This window comes from Pleurodeles waltl, chromosome 4_1 (assembly GCF_031143425.1).
Source record: "Pleurodeles waltl isolate 20211129_DDA chromosome 4_1, aPleWal1.hap1.20221129, whole genome shotgun sequence".
NCBI classification, from domain to species: domain Eukaryota; kingdom Metazoa; phylum Chordata; class Amphibia; order Caudata; family Salamandridae; genus Pleurodeles; species Pleurodeles waltl.
The window spans coordinates 1017929389-1017945759 of NC_090442.1; positions in this window are offsets into that span (position 1 = coordinate 1017929389).

Below are 16371 nucleotides of genomic sequence, written 5' to 3' on the forward strand. Positions count from 1 at the left end.
TAACTGGTTCATTTTTGTCTTTTTTTAGTTCAAAACATTAATGTTGTCACTGACATATTCACCCAACTATAACGTTACTGAAAGCTTCTATTGTTATCAGTAAATTTCTAAGTTTTTTTTAAAACAACAGATCTTTTGATCAAACCTAACTATGATGTTACTGTAGCCGTGTTTTTTAGTGAATATTTCTATCTATCCATCTATCATTATATTTTACATAAAAAAATAACAATTCAATTACAAGACATTAAGCAAATACCAAATAAATTAAATATAAAAAATAAAAAACAACAAAAGTTACACAAAATATAAAAAATAGAAATATATATATATATATATATATATAAACAAACAATATATAATTAAAAATAAATAAATGATAATAAAAATATATTTAACCAAATACTAGGAAAAATATTGGAGTCTGGGAAAATTGAATTTACTATTCCCACTCCAGTTTATGCAACAGTAGGGAAAATTTTGGGCTTCGGAGGGTTAAGATTTATTATTCCCATTCCAAACAGTTCAATAGTAGGGTAAGAGTTAGACTTCAGAGGGTGTAACTTTACAATTTCAACTCCAGTCCGTGCGAAAGTAGGGAAAGAGTTAGGTTTTGAGGGGTTATATTTACTATTCCCACTGCAGTCAAAACATTAGGGAAAGCGTTAGATTTTGGAGAGGTTACATTTACTATTCCCACTCCAGTCTGTGCAATGGTAGGGAAAAAGTTGGATTTCAGAGGGGTTACATTTACTATTTCTACTCCAATCTGTGCACAAGTAGGGAAAGTGTTAGATTTTGGAGGGGTTACATTTACTATTCCCACTCCTGTCATTGCAAAAGTAGGGAAAGTGTTGGGCTTCAAAGGGGTTACGTTTACTATTCCCACTCCATCCTGTGCAACAGTAGGGAAAGCGTTAAACTTCGAAGATGATAAAGTTAACTATTCCCACTCCAGTCTGTGCAACGGTAGGAAAGAGTTGGACTTTAGACCGGTTAAATTTAATATTCCCACTCCAGTCTGTGCAACGATAGGGAAAACTGACTTCGGAGTAGTTAAATTAGCTCTTCTCACTCCCGTCTAAGTAACAGTAGGGAAAGTACTTCACTTCAAACACATTACATATTTGAATAACCCTATCAATTCAGAAAAAAATAGTAAGCTCTTAATATAAACAATATTAACATAAGAATATTTATATACAAAATTAAAAAAAACAATTTAGCAATTTGCATAATAAACAATTAAATAATTATCAATTAAAAATTGTTATTTAATTATTCTTAATTCACTTCACACACTATGCTCCTACAAACCTAGCAGCCCACACCTAAAATATAGCTAAAATAAATTAGTATAGCACAATTTTAATAATTGATAATCAATTAAATAAGTATTTAACAATTAACTAACAATTATTAAATAATTATTACTTAACTTCCCTCTCTATACCGTGACAAACCTAGCAACCCTAAGTCATAACAAAGATATATACTTATTATACAATTTACATAATTTATAATCAATTTAATCATTATCAATAAGTTAATCATTATTTTTTAAATTAATTATTACTTAGCCAACTTCCCACCCAATACCCCTACAAACCCAGGAACTAAATAAGCATAGCACAATTTACATATTTGACAATTAATTAAGCAGTTCATTAACAACTAATTATTGTTAATTATGACCTGAAACATTGCGTGAAGATATAATTATTGTACACTTTAAATAACTAATAATCAATGAAATAATTATCAAATTCATAAACATTTGTTAATTCATTACTTAAATAGCTTCCCACCATATTCCTCTACAAACTTAGCAACCTGCCCTAAAGTGTAACTAAAATAAATAGGTATAGCATGTTTTACATAATTGATAATCAATTAAATAATGAATTAACAAATAATAATTAACTGTTAATTATTACTTAATTACCTTCCCACCATATACCCCTACAAACCTAGCAGCCCACATCTAAAACATAACAAAAATAATTATTACACAATTTACATAAATGATAATCAATGAAATCATTATCAATATAATAATAATTCATTGTTAAATAATTAATTACCTCCCATCATATGCTCCTATAAACCCAAGCACCTAAATGTAACTAAAATAAATAAGACTAGTACAATTTACATAATTGGTAATTAATTAAATAATGAATTCCTAATTAATTGTTAATTACTTATTCATTGCCTTTACACACCCCAAACCTAGCAGCCTACAGCTAAAACATAACAAAAATATCAAATTATTACACAATTTGCATAATTAATAACCAATTAAATAATTATTAATAAAACAATTAATTGTTAATTAATTATTATCTAATTAACTTCCCATCACATACCCCCGCAAACCTAACAAGCCACACCTAAAATATAACTAAAAGTAAATTAAATATGTATTACATAATTTACATAATTAATATCAATCACATAATTAGTTAAAAAGTATTAATTAATAATTTGTTTATGCTTAATTAACGCCCCACCTTATCCCCCTACAGACCCAACAACCTGCTACAACTCTCGAAATTACTACTAACAATTAAAATAAAACATCTGACACTTATAATTACAAGCTATGCTTACAAAAATAATAAAAATTACACAAACAGTAGTAACACATAAAATTATTATATGAACTAAAACACATACAAATAATTAAAAGCAATATTTTTACAACTATATTATTGATAACGATATTAAAAACAACAATATTCTCAAGAACAATATTACTTACCTAAAGAAATGATATTCTTAACAACAATATTTTTGCATTACAATATTTTTGTGTCCCTATATACTTTTTCCTATATTTGTGTCTTCCGATATTTACAACTCAATATTTTGTCCAAACACCGTACCAACCATGTTTCTTTTGACATAAAAAAATAGAAAAGAGCCAAAATTGTGTATCAAGAAAAGCTAGGCAATTTTGCAGTGCACACAGGAATCTGAGTCTAGGGAAAGGTGTCATTCACACGCCCGCATTTGGAATATTTGGAATTCTGTTGTGACAGGAATGTCCCGTGCATGATGTACAATTCTGTTCCCCCGGCCTCGTTCCTAACTGCAAGGATCTGGCATTTTGATTTTTGATTTTGGCCCCTGCTGCACACTAATCTGGACCTATCCTGGACCTGGAGAGACTCACAGAGTTGCTGTCATTAGTTTGACAGTGAATACTGATATGGACTTAGCATGGCAAGCATTGGTGGCAGCATGCCATGTTTTGTTAATCAGTAGTTGTGACCAGACTTTTCTATCTATGCCTCTGAAGTGGAGGCCTATTAGCCCACTCAAGTAAAGTTATACTGTTCTGTGCTAACTCAGTCCCAGTCCTATCTTATCAGTGCATGTTTGCATGTATGTGAGTGTGTTGCCTGCATGGTGCTTACATTGGGTATATGAATGAAATACAGCAATGGAGCCAGGGGTTCCATTTTGGAAGGCCCTGGCCTATTTATGTGCACAAGGCTGAGGTTGGATTGTTTCTGAGACACTGTAAGTGTAGTGATGACATTAATAAAGCTGGAGGGGGATGACCAGGACAATGAAATGGGGAAACAAGGGACAGGGATCCCTTTAGAAATGTGATTAGATTCTTTTCTGCAAGGAGCCGCTGAATAGATTTCCTGAGCTCTGCCATTTGGTAGATGGTGAGGATGGAAGGGCAGGACTGCAGTCTCGGGTGTTCAAAGTGTGAAGAGACCTCTGGGACAATCTAGCCTTTTGTCTCTTTTCTTTCTCACTGTTAACAGTACCTGTTTCTAGCCAGGTGCAGAAAACGGATACATCTTTGTGGTTCTGTTGTGGATGCTCCAAACTGGAAACAACATATGCTGTGAGGAACATAAGTCTACACAACGCTGCATGTGGAAAACAGCCTGAAAAGGACACTAGAAAGAACCACCAATCCAAACCAATTCTGAGAGTGGAGAGAGAACCCGCATCTGCTGTCTGCCTTGTCTATATAAAAACGGGAGCTGGTGATCCAATCGTTGTTCTAGTTCGAAGGTCTCTTTGACCATGGGAATGGGTGCTCTGCAGAACACACAGAAGGCTATTGTGCAACCAGAGGGGGTGACTGCCTGACAGCCAGCTTCACATAGGTGAGGGGGCATGGGCTGACGACTGATCTGGAAGGAAGTGTTGTCTCCGTATCCTGAGGCACCAAGAGGCTGCCCTGTCTGAGAAGAAGAGGGAAGGAGACTGCCACCCCTCTAGAAGGTACTGGCTAATAGGGATGAGGTGCAGGTGACTACATGACTGAGGTTCTCTCTGCTCAGAGACACTTTAGTGAGAGTGGTTGCCATGTTCCTGGTGTGGAGCATCGACTCGCTTGCCTGAAGCAGCTGTTCTGTGGCAGTGCCAAAATGTGCCAGGCAATTATATGCCACTTTGACCCTGCAAGTTGCCTGTGCTGTGGCACTGTCCTGAAGTATGTCAGAGTAGTCAGCACCACTATAACCCAGAGCATTTTTGTCCAAAACAGACTATGCTGTTGCAAGTAAGGAAGCATGACCCAGACCTCTTTGGGCCAGGCTACTGCCCCATCCAAGTGAGTGGTGTCAGAGCTGCACTGCTGCCAGCCTTTATTAACATCTGACTCGTCCCAATGCACTCTGCACCCAAATGAGGTTCTGTGAAGATCCAGACACCACCAACTAAGCTGGAGCCTTCCCGCCAGCCAGGCTCCAGGTAGCGTCTTCCACAGCTGCTGCTTCCACGGACGGGGCCGGAATGCCAATGCACTTGCAGCTGGCACATCTTGCTCTAGGAAAAGGGAGCAGACAAGTGCTGTGAGCCTGGCAAGAACCAGCAGGAGAAAATGGCTCCCATTGGTGTGATTTAAATATCGGGTCTAAGACTCTAAAACTGAGAATATGAACTATGAGCAAGAGAGGTAGCAAAGCACATGTGCCTGAAATCTGCCGTATGACTTGATTTATTTATTACATCTTTATCAAAGTGTTTCAAAATATGTATATAAATGTTTGGTGCCCCTTAAATGCTTCCAAATAGCTGGAAACTACTCAATCAATGTCCATAACTTGATGGATCTCTCACCAACCAAAAGGGCACTTTATTATTCCCTCTTAGTGATTATGTCTCAGTGTCTATAAACCATATCAGAATATTCATCCTTCTGGATAGCCATTACTATTTAAGCATCTTGCAATATATCTAATAGACCATTCAATATTTTCTTCCCTATGCAAGTCGGACGTTTGCTCATTCCCCAGGGAGCTCCTTCCAAGGTAACTTTCTCACAAATTTATACATCTATACTTTAGTTTCAAATAATTATGGCCCTCATTTCAACCCTGGCGGTCGGTGTTAAAGTGGCGGTAATACCGCCAACAGGCCGGCGGTAAAAAAAATGGAATCACAACCATGGCAGAAACCGCCAACACAGACAGCCACTTTAACACTCCGACCACCACGGCGGTAGAAACAAACACCGCAGCGGTAACTGCCAACAGACAGGCGGAACACAATGTTCCCTCCCACCATATTACAAGGCACAAATCCGCCAGATTTTCCGGGGCGGTACCAACGCCATCAAAAGCACGGTGGAAACAGTCTTTAGAACGGAAACCACTCGCCTCTCAACACCCAACGAGGAACCAGGACGCCATGGAGCCCGAGTTACAGGTCCTGCCCATGTTGGTTTACCTCCTCTTCTATCAGGAGCAGCAAAGACGGTGGCGACGACCACGGTGAGTACTGCACCTAGCACACAGGGGAGGGGAGGAGGGAAAATAGAGTGACACACACACGCAACACCCTCACCCTCACTCACAACACCATACACACAAATACATGCATCAACATTACATTTACACCCTGTCACCCCCTGGAAGAACGCAAGGACCAAATTAAATGATTGGAACAAGTGTAATCATAAAAAAATCAGATAGGCCAAAATTAAAATCACAATTGTGCTAAACAGCCTTGTGAAACCTATGTGGTGTATGACCCTCTGCTCACCCTTCTCCTCCATAGGGCACGTCCGCTGGGGCAGGTGATGAGATGGCGGCATCCTCCGGTGTACAGACCCCTGGTGGACCTGTCGACAATGGAAGACAGACACATCATTATCACTTACAGACTTGATCATGCCACAATCCAGGAACTGTGTGCCAGTTGGAGCCAGACCTGATGTCAACCATCCGCCATCCCACAGGAATTCCCTCTCTAGTGCAGGTCCTGTCAGTGCTTCATTTCCTGGCAAGTGGGTCCTTTCAAATAACAGTGGCCATGGCATCAGGGATGTCACAGCCAATATTCTCTAACATGTTGTCCAGAGTGTTATCTGCCCTGCTGAAACACATGTGCAGCTACATCGTTTTCCCTCAGGTGGAGGATCTGCCCACAGTGAAAGGTGACTTTTATGCCCTGGGACATATCCCCAACATCATTGGTGCCATTGTTGGTACACATGTGGCATTTGTCCCCCCCGCAGGAATGAACAGGTGCACAGAAACCGCAAAAGCTACCATTCTATGAATGTGCAGATGGTGTGTTTGGCAGACCAGTACATCTCCCATGTGAATGCCAAGTATCCTGGCTCAGTGCATGACGCTTACATTTTGAGGAATAGCACCATCCCTTATGTGATGGGGCAACTCCAGAGGCACCGTGTGTGGCTAATAGGTGAGCCCAAGGTCCCCACACAGTTTAAATAGGTGTCTGGGTATGGGAGATTCCATACTGTTTGGAGGATGTCTAACAGTTGTCCCTTGATATTTGCAGGTGACTCTGGTTACCCCAACCTGTCATGGCTACTGACCCCAGTGAGGAATCCCAGGACAAGGGCAGAGGAACGCTACAATGAGGCACATGGGCGAACTAGGAGGATAATATAGCGCACCTTCAGCCTCCTGAAGGCCAGATACCGGTGCCTCCATCTGACAGGTGGCTCCCTATACTACTCACCGAAGAAGGTGTGCCAGATAATCGTGGCATGCCGTATGTTGCACAACCTGGCCTTTTCTGCAGGAGGATGGGCCTGATGCTGGTCTTGTGGCAGCTGTGGAGCCTGTGGTCAATGAAGAAGAGGAGGCAGAAGAAGAAGATATAGACAACCGAAACAACATTATCATGCAATACTTCCAGTGAGACACAGGTAAGAGGATGGCACTGATTCACACATCTCATACTACTGTAGGACATAGCATAAATCTGCCTTTTTACCTCTGTGTATGGACCCTGACACGTCACTTTGCCTTTCCATTTCACAGATCTGGGTCCCACTTTGTGCCCTCTGCTATGTTTACTGCTGCCCAACAACTGTGTAACATTGGTATGTGAACATGAACATTGACATTGCTATATTTCAGAGGTTGTAATTACACATTTGTGAAAGTACAGACTGACTCCAGATTGATTTGTGATGTGGTGTTTATTTCTGTGCTAATAAGTCGAGGGGGTGTGCAATGGGCTGGGGTGATGGTGGAGGAATGTTCATGGTATAGTTCAGTTTCCTGGTCTCACAGGTGCATTGTCCCTGGGGGCATAAGAAGAGCAGCAATGGAAGTTTAAGGTGGACAGTGTGACAAAGTGGGACGGAAGGGTGACGATCAGGAGGGTCTTATTTCCTGGCGGGGGTCTTGGCAATGTTCTCTGTCTTGTTCCTGGATCTCAGGGACCGTTTGCGGGGTGGTTCTCCTTTTGCAGGGGGTGGGGTGCTGGTGGCTTGTTGTTCCTGTGGCGGTGCCTCCTGTCCACTAGCGCCGGCGGAGGTGGAGGGCTGTTCATCATCCAGACTAGTGTCAGGGGCCCGTTTGTGTCCCACTGTGTCCCTCATGGTGTTGGCCAGGTCTCCCAGCGCCCCTGCAATGGTGACCAGGGTGGTGTTGATGGACTTTAAGCCCTCCCTGATCCCAAGGTAATGTTCCTCCTGCAGCCACTGGGTCTCCTGAAACTTGGCCAGTACCGTGCCCATGGTCTCCTGGGAATGGTGGTATGCTCCCATGATGTTGGAGAGTACCTCGTGGAGAGTGGATTCCCTGGGCCTGTCCTCCCCCTGTCGCACAGCAGTCTTCCCAGCTTCCCTGTTGTCCTGTGCCTCTGTCCCCTGAACCGTGTGCCCACTGCCACTGACCCCAGGTCCCTGATTGTCTTGGGTAGGTGGGTTTGCCTGAGGCCCCTGTAGTGGTGGACACACTGCTGATTGACGTGTCCTGGGGACAGTGGCATGGGCCCGTTGGGTGGGTGCTGTGGTGGTGTTTCCTGAGGGGGGAGGGTCTGTGGTGGCTTGTGACTGTGGCAGGGGAACAGACTGTCCAGAGGGCCCTGATGGGCCAGGCTGGTCCTCTTGATCCAGGCGTGCAGAGCTGCTGTCATCACTGTAGGCCTCTTCTGTGGGGGGACTGGATATGTCTGGCACCTCCTGTCCGGTGAAATTGGGTATGGGTCCTGTTGGGGTGTAAATGCAGAGTTTTAGTATCTGTGTGTGCCATCTTGTGCATTGGGTGAGTTACTGTCTACTCCTGTGCTTGCATTATTGTGTTTGCCCTTGTGTGATTAGTGTTTTGGGGTCTGTGTGGGTATCTGTACTGGACATGCTTTGCCAATGGGTGTCCATGCTTTGGTGTTGCATGCAGGGCCAGAGTCCAGTCCTCCTGCTACTCCTGCGAGGCCCTCAGGATGCAGTATTGCCAAGACTTGCTCCTCCCATGTTGTTAGTTGTGGGGGAGGAGGTCGGGGTCCACCGCGAGTCCTCTGTACAGCAATCTGTTTTCTGGATACCACTGAACGCACCTTCCCTCGTAGGTCGTTCCACTTCTTCCTGATGTCATCCAGTGTTCTTGGATGCTGCACCTGTGATCCGAATAGCTGTGGCTCTACCCGGATGATTTCCTCCACAATGACCCTGAGCTCCTCCTCAGAAAACCTGGGGTGTCTTTGAGGTGCCATAGTGTGTTGTGTTGGGGTGTGTTGTTTGAGGTGCGTGGATGTTGTATGAGTGATGTTGTGGTGTGCCTGTGGATGCTGGTGGTGTGTTTGCTATTCTCTCTCTCTCTGCTTTTTCAAAAAAATATTGTTGTAAGTGTTTGAGGATAATGTGGATGTGTGTTTTAGTGTTGTGAGTGTGTGGTGTGTGTATGTGTATCAGGTGTGTGTATTTCGAATTGTCCAATGTAGTTGTGTTTTGTAAGTGTGTGTGTATTTTGAGCGCGGCAGTGTGTACCGCCAATAGATTACCGTGGTTGAAAGACCGCCACGTTGATTCGTGGGTCGTGATAGTGTGGGTGTATTCTTGTTGGCGTGACGGTGTAGGTTTTGCTATCGCCAGTTTATCACTTACCTTTGTTATGGCGGACTTGTGTGGGTGTATGTATTGTGGCAGATTCCGAGATGTGTGTCATAATACCTGTAGCGGATTTCCGCCACGCTATGTCGGCGGCCTTCAGCACGGCGGTAAGTGGGATTTACCGCCAGGGTTGTAATGAGGGCCTATGTGTCTTAGGTAGGGATGAATGCTAACCCTTTTTGCAATATATTAGATACGTTTTTTGTCATGTTTATTTTTGTTAGAATAATTATTAAGTGTCTCTTTTCTGTTTCATTAGCATAGGTGCTTATGATTGTACATCTTTTCTTTTCCTTTTTCCCTCTCTTTGTCTCGATCTTTGGCAATTTCTAGGAAAAGAACCTCTTCTGCTGGTTCCTTCTAATGGATGGTATACTTGTCTTCCAATGTCATTACTACGAGCAGACTCCTCTAAACTTTCATCTGAAGTGTGCCTTTGTTTTTTCATGCATTGTTGTTTCTTGGCATAGACCTATGACTAGTTTTACAAGTATCTTTATTTCAAAACTTTGCTTTAATATTCCATTTTGTTGATTATTTTTCAATACATACACCATATCAGAGTCCTCATATGTGATATCCTTTATTGTCCTTTAATTTCAAACATATCTACAAACATCATATTGCCTTTCTGACATCATTTTGGGTCATTCATCCAATCCTGAAGTAAGGCAACAACACTAGAATAACTAGAAATAGATATCTTATAAGTCAGGTCTTTTCTTATTAGCTGCTAAACACATTCAAATGATCTTCAATTACAAAGACTCTCCATTATTTTCAGGTGCTCATGGCTCATCCGTGGTCATCCTCTGCGAGCAATACTTGTTTACAGTATGGCCACTCTGTGCCTTTAAGTCATGAGGCGCATAGTGGTCACATGGATATACGTACTTACTATTCATCCACTATTTCCAGAACCAATAGGCTAAAATAAATCAAGCATGAAGGGTGATACCCTGAAACCGGTCCGAGGATGCTTGTTTCTGGTCCAGTGAAGACCTGGCCTGGCAGTTTGGGCTGGACTGTTCCCATGAGGATCAGGGTCAAGACTGATTTGCACATGACTGGGTCCAAACTGGGGTGGCATGGTGAGCAAAAGAACGATGGATTAAACCCAGATCTTGTCAGCGAGACCGGATACTCTGGGTTTGCGTCTGTTCCCAATATGTCCACCTCTTGGCAGCTCCAAACTCTACTAGCCGTTATAGCACAGAGTTAAAGAATGGCCAAGTGGGGGATGGGTTTTAGGTTGGGAACAGCGGGGAAGGAGACCTGTGGAAGCAAGAGTTAGGAACACAATAGCAAAGTTATTCACATTATTCTTCATGAACTTTGTTAATAAATATCTATAATTTGATAACATGAGAGATCAAAAGCTTTTCAATAACATAACTTTTTAGTCCTGGATACCTGGAAGTAAAAGAAGGATTACGCAAACTTTAATTTAAGCATTTCCAGAATAACACCTTATGCACTGACCATGGAACTCTCTCAAGTTAGTTCTTGGAATAGTAACTATGGCATGACAAAAGTCAATTAACACATGAATTCCCAAAGCATAAACAGCAAAAGATTCATGAATAATACTGGATAGTCACACTCTGTTTTGATTTGAGTTTCAGGATTCAATTGCCCAGAAATTACTATGCATCTTATTGCTAAACTGTACATCAAGATTCCAATGCCAGGAAATGATTGTGCACTCTGCCGATCTGAAATGCAAGGGTTAATTGCCAAGAATGAATCGCACACAATGCTGCTGATTCAACCATCAAGATTCAAATGTCAGGAAATGATCGCGCGCTCTGCCGATCTGAACTGCAAGGGTTAAATGCCAAGAATGAATCGTGCACACTGCTACCAATTCAACCATCAAGATTTAAATGTCAGGAAATGATTGCGCGCTCTGCCGATCTGAACTGCAAGGAATAAATACCAAGAATGAATCGCGCACACTGCTGCCGATTCAACCATCAAGATTCAAATGCCTGGAGATGATCGGGCACTCTGCCGATCAGAACTGCAAGGGTTAAATGGCAAGAATGAATTGCGCACACTGCTGCTGATTCAACCATCAAGGTTCAAATGCCAGGAAATGATTGTGCACTCTGCTGATCTGAAATGCAAGGGTTAAAGGCCAAGAATGAATCACGCACACTGCTGCTGATTCAACCATCAAGATTCAAATGCCAGGAAATGACCGCGCACTCTGCCGATCTGAAATGCAAGGGTTAAAGGCCAAGAATGAATCGCGCACACTGCTGCTGATTCAACCATCAAGATTCAAATGCCAGGAAACAATCGCACACGCAATTTAATCCAAAGACCAAAACTCGAAAAATCTCAAGAAACGGAGTTGGGGGCCTAACCCAGCCTCGGCCTTACTGCCCTGCTTGAGGATCACCAAGGTAATGAGGACAGGGCCTGGAAATGTCCAAGTAGGCCTCCGGAACAGGAGCCCTGGAAACTGCTGCTGCTCTGCACCGGGACCTCTGAATAGTGAGCACGTGGAGCTGGGCTGGGTTCCTTAAATAGACCCAAGCCCTGCCCACTGCCTCACCCAGCCACAAATAGTCAGCCTGCAGGAAAGGCTTAAAAATGAACAATACATTGCAAACAGTATTAAAGACATATCAATATAAATACCTGCAATGCAAAAAGTTAATATGCAATATCAGCACACAATGCATGAATTATTACATTGCACAAGTTTTGTTTCTTTGCATTATGTTGCCCGTAGAGCGCGCATTGCCCTGGTGTTGACAGTACTCCCCCCTCCCGAACGCGCTCTAGGGCCTGGTTTGTCAGGGTTTAGGCGGTGAAAATGCCAGACTGGTCGTGGACAATGAATGTCAGATGCTGAGACCCATAAGTTGTTCTCGGGACCGTACCCTTTCCAGGATATTAGATACCAGAGAGTACGACCTCTAAATTTTGAATCCAAAACCTATTTTACTTCGTATTCTAGTTCTCCTTGTACCAGTACTGGATTTGGTTGAGAGCGAGTTTTCTGGACAGCTCTTTTTAGTAGAGAAGTATGGAACATGGATGAATATGTAGTTTTTTTTGGTAACTGTATTTTGTAAGACACTGGATTGATCTGTTGAAGAACTGTGTAAGGACCTATATATTTGGGATTAAACATATGTCTTTTGTTGAAGTCAATGTGTTGTGTGGAAAGTCACACTCTATCTCCTGGTTTATATTGTGGTCCCTCACAATGTTTTTTGTCACAGTGTTTTTTATACTTCCCTTTTGCTTTGTTCAGATGTTGCTGGATTTGTTTCTGGGTTTGATGGAGTTGTCATATTGTTTCTGATACCGCTTGTGTAAGTGAACCTTCTTGTGGAATAGTGATTGGCAAAGTATCTGGGTGATAACCAAATAGGCCAAAAAAGGGAGTCGCTCCTGTAGAAGAATGATACGAGTTATTGTAGGACAGTTCAGCTAACCAAAGCATTGATACCCAGGAATGAAGTGCTTTTTCAGCATAAGCACGCAAATATTGTTTCAATGTTTGATTGAGTCTCTCCGTTTGGCCATCTGTTTGAGTATGGTGACTGGTAGATAATGTAGATATAACTTGTAGTGTTTTGCACCATGTTTTCCAGAAGTTAGAGGCAAATTGTGAACCTTGATCGGAAATGATTATTTTTGGTAATCCATGATAACGGACCACTTGATTTAAAAGTATTGTTGCCAATTCACTGGAGGTAGGCAATTTCCTGCAAGCAATGAAATGTGCATATTTTGTGAGATAATCTACCACTTCAAGAATTACGGAGTGATGTTGAACTGACAGTCCTATAATGAAGTCTATTGATATGTGTTCCCAAGGTCGGAGCGGAGTTGGGAGAGGATGTAACAGTCCTTTTGGTTTTGAATGACTTGTCTTGGTGTGGGCACAAACTTCACAGTTAGTTACCATTTGCTTGGCGTCTTTCCTCAAAGTTGTCAGGAAGACCAGATCCTCAGGGGCTGTGCACGTTCCCAACATGTCCACCACTAGACAGCTCCAAAACTCCAATAGATATACCACAGAGCCTGAGAGAGTCCAAGTGGGGAAAAGAGGATTAGGTAGGGAACAGCTGGGAAGGAGACCTGTAGGAAGCAAGAGTTTAAACAACACAATGTCAAGATATAATCACATTGACTTTCAATAGACTATGGTTCTAAGAATTCTTATACTGTAATCATGGATGGCCTAGGACATGACTGTAACTACGCCTCAAGAAATCTAGGTACCTGGAAAAATCAAGAATGGGTTAATACAATGTTTCATTTGAGCTTTTTAGGAAAAATCATATACTGTCTAGAATACAAGAACCTTCTTCAAAATTGTTTCAGTATAAACATTGCATTTTTACATGAGGACAAAGGCTATCTGAACGTTCCAAGAAAAAACAACAGGAAATGTACTAGGAGCTTAATTAGCACAAAGAATGCTGCACTTTGAATTAAGCGTTTCGAGAAAACCAAAAGCTCAGGATAAATGTGTGTACCTCAACAAACACTGCACACCAAAGTATTCAATGCCATGAAAAGATCACATGCACAGCCGATCTGAAAATCAAGAGTTTACTGCCAGAAAGGAATTGCGCACCTTGCTGCCGATTCGAAGTTTCACAATGCTAATATCATGAAATGATTGCGCACACTGCCGATCTGAATGTCAAGACTTTTTATGTCAGAAAATGAATTGCGTACCTTGCCGATTCGAAATACACAATGCAAATATCATGAAATGATCGCGCACACTGTTGCCGATCTGAATGTCAAGGATCATATGCCAGAATTGAATCGCGCACCTTGCCGATTCGAAATACACAATGTAAATATCATGAAATGATTGCGCACACTGTTGCAGATCTGAATATCAACGTTAAATGCCAAGAAATGAATCGCGCACCGTGCCGATTCGAAGTACACAATGCAAATATCATGAAATGATCGCACACACTGTTGCCGATCTGAATGTCAAAGTTAAATGCCAGGAAATGAATCGCGCACCTTGCCAATTCGAAATACACAATGCAAATATCATGAAATGATCGTGCACACTGTTGCTGATCTGAATGTCAAAATTAAATGCCAGGAAATGAATCGTGCACCTTGCCGATTCAAACAAGAATATGTAAATATCATGGAAACACAATCATGCACACAAGGAGTTTCACAACTATGTCCAAAAACTTGAATGTCTTTGAAAACGTGGGTCAGGGGCCCAGCCCGACCTCCGCCTTACTGCCCTGCTAAAGGATCGTCAATATAATGAGGGCAGGCCTGGAAATATCATTGTAGGCCTCTGGGACCGGAGCTCAGGAAGTTGCTGCTGCTCTGCACTGGGACTTCTGAATAGTGAGCATGTGGAGCTGGGCTGACTCCCTTATATAGAGTCAAGCCCAGACCACAGACCACACCCAGTCATGGGGCAGGGAAAGCTTCTAGAAGGTCCTAGAAAGGGACCACGCCCTGACACACTGTGTAAGCCTGCAGCAATACCTTGCAAATGAACAGTTATTACAAACATCATTAATAGTGGTTTTCAAGGTTAAAATCTGCAATGCAAAAGGTTAACAAACTTCATATAAAATAATGCATGAATTATGCCTTTGCATAAAGACTGGGTTTTTGCATTTTAGTCGCCCGTAGAAGGCGCAGTATCCTGATGTTAACAGTACTCCCCTCTCCCAAGCGCGCTCTAGGGCCTGGTTTGCCTGGTTTGAGACGATGAAAACGTCTCACTAGTCGTGGAGCATGAATGTCAGATGCAGAGACACATGAGTTGCTTTCAGGACCGTAACCTTTCCAAGAGATCAGATACCAAAGATTACGACCTCTAAGTTTGGAATCCAGCACCTGTTTATCTTCGTATTCCAATTCCCCATGTACTAGAACTGGAGCTTCTTGACTGCTTTTTTCAGGAGGGAAGTATGGAACATACGTAGTGACCTGGGTAGCTGCAGTTTATAGGTCACTGGATTGATTTGCTGGAGGACCGTGTAAGGACCTATGAATTTGGGATTAAACATGTGCTTTTTCTTGAAGTCAATATGTTGTGTAGAAAGCCACACTTTATCACCTGGTTGATACTGAGGTCTTTCACAATGTTTCTTGTCGTAGTGATTTTTATATTTTTGTTTGGCTTTTTCTAGATGCTGTTGAATCAATTTTTGGGTTTGATGGAGTTGTTGAATAGTTTCCGACACAGCTGGTGTAAGAGAACTTTCTTGTGGAATCGTGATAGGCAAGGTATCAGGATGGTAGCCAAACAAGCCGAAAAAGGGTGTGACACCAGTGGAGGTGTGAAATGAGTTATTGTCGGCTAATTCAGCTAACCAGAGCATTGATGTCCAAGAATTAAGTGCTTTCTCAGCGTAAGCACGCAGGTATTGTTTAAATGTCTGATTCTGTCACGACTTACATGCTGCTTTACCCTGGAGGCCGCAGAGCGAGTGGTGTGGATCCTGTTCTTGAAGGTTCGGCCTTGGCCCAAGTAGGGGCGACTCTTTCTTGTAGCCACAGTGCTGCAGGCAATGGGTACGCCAAGAGCAGGCCGTGCCCCTCAGAAGTCGAGCCAGAGGGAAAAAAAACCAGAAGGGGAAAAAACCTCCACAAAGAATGTTCCTAAAACAGGAACAAAAACAAAGAGAATATCAGCAAGAGCAAATACAGGAAAAAGTATTCTGAACTGACGAGAACCAGCACAGGAATACGAGGAAGCAGGAGCGAAGACACCATCCAAACAGAAAGTGTTGCAGCGCCAGGAGAGAAAGAATCACAGCCCTTAAATACCAACAAACAGGAAACGACCAACAGGAAGTAAAAGGACACCATGTTAGATAGGGAAAATCACATAGAACAGAATGGGCTAGGAACCATAGAGAATAGGGAACAACGAATGCTGGGAAGAGAAAGGAAACATGGGAAGGAGTAAAAAACATAAAGGCAGGCACAACCAGATGTCCAAGAAAAGAAGAAAAGAACAGGTGGTTGGGGTGTCAGACATACCTGACAATGTG